At 45.1% G+C, this 6,000-nt stretch overlaps 1 protein-coding gene across 1 annotated transcript in view; it reads left to right on the top strand.

Annotated features, from left to right (window-relative positions):
• The first annotated feature begins 4,469 nt into the window (after positions 1–4,469).
• Positions 4,470–6,000, top strand: part of LOC111951363 (D(4) dopamine receptor-like) — a 37,620-nt gene continuing 36,089 nt past the window's right edge. Inside the window, exon 1 of the mRNA XM_023969418.2 lies at positions 4,470–4,816. The gene's annotated coding sequence lies outside the window, so the exon portion shown is untranslated. The remainder of the gene's footprint in view (positions 4,817–6,000) is intronic.

Raw genomic sequence — 6,000 nt, 5'->3', positions numbered from 1 at the left:
AAGAAAATTGATGAGCTGAGATAAGGTGGGGCTTTACCAAGCAGACACCTAGGTATTTGTAGTTGTCCACATATTCTAAGTCAGAACCGTCCAGAGTAGTGATTCTGGATGGGCGGGCGGGTATGGGCAGCGACCGGTTGAAGAGCATGCATTTAGTTTAACTTGCATTTAAGAGCAGTTGGAGGCCACGGAAGGAGAGTTGTGTGGCATTGAAGCTCGTCTGGAGGTTAGTTAACACAGTGTCCAAAGAAGGGCCAGAAGTATATAGAATGGTGTTGTCTGCGTAGAGGTGGATCAGAGAATCACCAGCAGCAAGAGCGACATCACTGATGTATACAGAGAAAAGAGTCGGCCCGAGAATTGAACCCTGTGGCACCCCCATAGAGTCTGCCAGAGGTCCGGACAACAGGCCCTCCGATTTGACACACTGAAGTAATTGGTGAACCAGGCGAGGTAGTCATTTGAGAAACCAAGGCAAACACACAAACCAATCACAAACCAGACCTTTACTGTCTGTCGATGAAAATTCAATTTGTGTTTAAAGGAAAGAATAAACCAATAGACGTAGAGCTCTGTAGAGGATAGAGTCAAGTTGGACCTAACGGAAATGACTCACTCTGTCATACTGCTCTAACCCAACACATGGAGAGCAGAGAGGACACTATAAGCTCATCTGACTCAGAACAGAGAGCAATCACTTGGTACTCACACACAAAATAACCCCAACTCATACCTTCCTGTCACAGTAACCTTCCACTACCTTCCAATATACTGTCACTGTAACCTTACATTCTACACTTTTTCCTGATTTCCAGACTTATGTAGGCAACCTGGAGTACTGCAATGTGACTTCAAGTAGAACAGCTCCCAGTTTAATTACATTCAAGAACTGTCTCATCTACAGAATAAGCCCATCACTTAGAGCAGGGATGGCAACCCCCCTTTTGAAGGCCCATGGATCAATTTCCAAAAACTCAGTCAGGGTCCCAACAGTTGTGTAATGAGGTGCGCACTGGCGGCAGAGAAGTCAGGCGCAGGAGAGCAAAAACTGATTTACAACGGTGTCGTTTAATAAACATAAAACACCGTCAACAGAACATACATGAACATACATGAAATGGGTCAAACAAAACCCGGTAATAACCAGCATACCGTGCACAAGCACTACAAGAAACAATTACGGACAAGGACATGGGGGGAACAGAGGGTTAAATACACAACATGTAATTGATGGAATTGGAACCAGGTGTGATGGAAGACAAGACAAAACCAATGGAAAATGAAAAGTGGATCGGCGATGGCTAGAAGGTCGGTGACGCCGACCGCCGAACGCCGCACGAACAAGGAGAGGGACCAACTTCGGCGGAAGTCGTGACAAGTTGAGAGTTAGAATAGTAGAATAAACAAGGTGCCATTTCGAAATGTGGTTTGCATCAGCAGTTTATCTCTTGTTGTGTCTGTCACTCAATTAGCCCATGTCAGCTAACATTTTAGGATTGGTAAGTTAGTCTAGCCAGCTATCTAAATTCGTAGTAATCGTGGTTTAAATTACCGACCAGGGTGCCCCCATTGATTTTGTTAGTCTCTCTCACTCCCCTCCGTGGATTTATTTTTACAATTGCATGAAATTAGTTATAATAATGGCTAAATCTTCTCTATGCCACATGGCAAAATGTGTAGCATTGCAGGACATTTACTCAACAAAAAAAAAAAAATCTTCCCGCAAAAATGTTTGCCCGCAAGGTGGAGGGAGCCCCCCCAACAAAATTTCACTTAGGGCCCCCAAAAGGCTAGGGCCAGCTCTGACTGCATGTGTGGGTATGGATGTGGGTACGCAGATCCGCGAACCACATGGGGGCAAGGGGTCAGAAGAGACAAAGTGTCACAGTTCTAATTTCCCTCTGTCACGATGCTCTACTATGACTTGCAGTGTGGTTACTCCCTCACAGCTTAAATGCAGGAAGCGGCAGCTGAGCCTGCCTGACATGTCCAGGGACGGTCTAACTCCAGAATTAGCTATGTGGGATTCCATTCTAAGGCCAGGTTGAAGCTTTCTATAAGAAACATGAATGTGTTGAAAATTCCTAATTGTTTGCGTGTAATGAGTGTGTTTGTGTTGTGAGTTGTGTCAACTTACACACAGCACTGACACACCCACTTACCCTACCAGACATGCCACCAGGGGTCTTTTCACAGTCCCCAAACCCAGAACGAATTCAAGGAAACGTACAGTATTATACAGAGCCATGATTGCATGGAACTCCCATCTCATATTGCTCAAGTGAACAGCAAACCTGGCTTTAAAAAACAGATAAAGCAACACCTCCCAGCACAACGCCTCTCCCCCATGTGACCTAAATAGTTTGTATGTACGTACTGATAGATCCTAAGAATGTAAAGGTAATATATGAACATATAAATAATACATTTAGGCCTAGAACTGTGTTGAGTCAGTATAGAACCTTTTAGTTGTATCTTTCTTGTTATAAATGTATATAGTTCTGTCCTTATCTATTACTGTTCTGTACTATGTCATGTTTTGTGTGGACCCCAGGAAGAGTTGCTGCTGCTATCGCAACAGCTAATGGGAATCCTAGTCAATTACCAAATACCAATTCCACAATCCATCAGGTCTGACCAAGGCAGCCAGGGAAAGGTTAGGTTATCAACCTGTAATGGATTTCGCTGGCGTTTCTCAGGGTGCTGTTTTTCCCTCTTTCCCGGTCTTATAAGCCTCAGTGCAGACTCCCTGCTTTATTTCTGTCTGCCTGGAGTATAGGACATCCGGGGGCTGTATTCTGCAGCTAAAACTCACCTGATAGGATCAGACACACTCACAGGGAGTGTGGAGGGGCCCAAATGTTTAACACCCTTTTCCCATGTCCATTTCACACACGCCTGGCTGTGTCACGAGATAAGGTTGCAACCCCCTCGAACACACACCAACACGTCAATGCATAGTAGTCAATAATAACGCACGCACCTGCAAAAACCCTTTTTACGGACTACCTGCCAAAGACCCTTTTTTGCACTAATTCTCTTGTACTGACTCTATGCACACACCACTGGACTCTACCCACACATTCACCATACCTACACTGACACCCCACCCACACACATACACTGCATACGCCCACACACACATAACACGTACACATATGCATACTGAAGCACACACACACACCACACACACACACACACACACACACACACACACACACCACACACACACACACACACAACACACACACACACACAACACACACACCACACACACACACAATGAATGAGCATACAGCATGTATGTATGTTCAAGAACTCTCTGATTTGTGTGTTGGTGTGTGTGTGTGTGTGTGTGTGTGTGTGTGTGTGTGTGTGTGTGTGTTGTGTGTGTGTGTGTGTGTGTTGTGTGTGGTGTGTGTGTGTGTGTGTTGTTGGCGGACGACACACACATGAATGAGCATACAGCTGTATGTATGTTTTCAAGAACTCTCTGATTTGTGTTTGTGTGTGTGTGTGTGTGTGTGTATGTGTGTGTGTTGTGTGTGTGTGTGTTGTGTGTGTGTGTTGTGTGTGTGTGTGTGTGTGTGTGTGTGTGTGTGTGTGTGTTGTGTGTGTGTGGCGGAGCGACACACACATGAATGAGCATACAGCTGTATGTATGTTTTCAAGAACTCTTGATTTTGTGTGTGCTGTGTGTGTGTGTGTGTGTGTGTGTGTGTGTGTGTGTGTGTGTGTGTGTGTGTGTGTGTGTGTGTGTGTTTGTGTGTGGCGAGCAGCGACACACACATGAATGAGCATACAGCTGTATGTATGTTTTCAAGAACTCTCTGATTTGCCCTCCACTATTGAGTAATCCTGATTTCAATTGAGATGAGTACAAGACTCACTACTCTCCTTAGGGCAGATCACCGACAGGCAAGTGTTACTCCCACTTAAAGTGCTCACACTTAAAGCCACTTCTATTAATCTGTCATATTGGTGAGACTCGTTGAGATATACGTGTAGTTCATTTTCTATGGTGGGTTCCATGGAAAACCAAAGAGAATGTAGAACCATGTCTATTCTACGAGTTCTATTTTTGGTAGCTGGCAAGAAGCCCTGAATCACTGATTCAGGTACAGCGGCAGTAAAAGAGGGGTGGAGTCAGAGCATAGCGAGACCCAGTGATAGGGCAGCAGCTGTTCTGTGAGAGTGAAGGGAGCGGGGAGGGGTGCACAGCAGCCTTTAATTGTTAACCAATCACAGAGGCCTCAGGCAAATCATGAGTAATTAAGCAAGTGATGGTCCCTCAGCATCCAGAGAGAGAGGGAGAGAGAGAGGGAGGGAGGGAGGGAGGGAGAGAGAGAGAGAGAGAGAGAGAGAGAGAGAGAGAGAGAGAGAGAGAGAGAGAGAGAGAGAGAGAGAGAGAGAGAGACAAAGCGAGACAGAGATACATTTAGAGAGTGAGAGGAGAGAGTTTGTGAGTTTCAGCACACTCTCTGTGGCTGAGTCTTTGAAAAGGGAGACGATGTGGGCTCAGTCATGTTGTGTCATATCATAAATGTGAAGGCAGGGGACAAGTTTCTGACAGACGGCTCAGCAATAGTAAAACTCTGCACAGTTGGAGCGCAGGAGGAGATGGAGTAGTGAGTGCGAGTGTGTGGCGGAGCGAGGGAGAAAACAGCTGTTGACGGACAGTTTTGTGGAGCTGAGTGAAGGAAAGCAGGGGAGTAGACAACATCAGGGCTGACTGAGACAGTTTGGACTGGGAACCTCGGAGTGACGGTGATAACAGGATTGATAGACTTCATGGGGTCAAAGGCTTGATATTGATGTGAGTACCTTTTTGCTTTTTGTGCTATATTTATTGTTCTGTGTTTCTGGATTGTTTTACTCTTGTTGAAAATCGGGTCCTCATAATACCAAAAACAAACAGTGTAATTGATACAAACGTGATGACAAAAAAAGTCAAAATAAAAAAGATCTGCATATAATGGTGAAAAAGGTTATTGGAAAATGGTGATATGATTCKACATGTTAATACATAAAATGGTTGTTATATCCACATGTTCAACAGTAATAAACAAGTCACTTGAGTTTTCAAAATGGAAAAGCACACGATTGGTAGGGCAGAATATATATTTCTTTCAAAGATTGTCATATTAAAGAGAACGATTATACTTTTTTTCTTAATCAAAACAGATCAGGCATGATTAGTATCAAGCGAGAGAGAGGACGGGTGCAGGACTTTGTTGTCCTCTATCTAATCATCTTAAGGGTAGCATCTCTATTCATCACTGAGTTTGACATCAACATATGTTGCACCCTTATTTGCACCATTAAACATCTCTGTGGAGAGTGCATACGTGTAGCCTTCSACCAATAAGACAGCACACTGCTGGCCTCCTCTGACCAGTGTGAGCCTCGAGGGGATGGGGGGGTAGTGTCAGATTCTGTCTGTGAGATAAGACCCCCCCCCCAGGGTGGCATGGTGCACAAAAGGAAATAACCACAGAGCCCTAAAGCCATCGAAAACCAGCAGTTACTCATTTAGTACTTCCCAGACAATTACAGAATTAGTCCACGTAGAAATGTASTTCATAGAACAGTTGTTCTCTATTAGTGTGAGGGGTGAAAAGACCAGCATCCCAACTATATCWCAGTATTTCCATTTCTAAGAAACCAAGAGACTCTATCCTACTGAAACATGCTCCCATGGCGTGCTCCTACTGTCTCCTGCTACACACTACAGCACAGCCACATGTAGGGCATACGCAGCATCATAACCCCTTGTTAATACAGTCCTGGCTCCGTTTCTATCTTCTCTAAACCCAWCGCCACCACGCTTCCTAGTAAGCAGCTGTTGGCACAGTTGGTCGCAGCAGCTCCGGGGGCTTAATTTGGACCCYCYACCACCCAGGCCACCACCCAACACCACCCAGCCCAGTTTGATGAGCTCTGGATGGGCTCCAACACAACGATAAAGACCTTGCGTCAGACACAMCTGGTGAGCACATG

Source organism: Salvelinus sp. IW2-2015, linkage group LG24, assembly GCF_002910315.2.
Source record: "Salvelinus sp. IW2-2015 linkage group LG24, ASM291031v2, whole genome shotgun sequence".
In the NCBI taxonomy this organism is placed as follows: domain Eukaryota; kingdom Metazoa; phylum Chordata; class Actinopteri; order Salmoniformes; family Salmonidae; genus Salvelinus; species Salvelinus sp. IW2-2015.
Note: the sequence above shows the minus strand (reverse complement) of the source record. Positions and strands in the feature narration are given on the sequence as shown.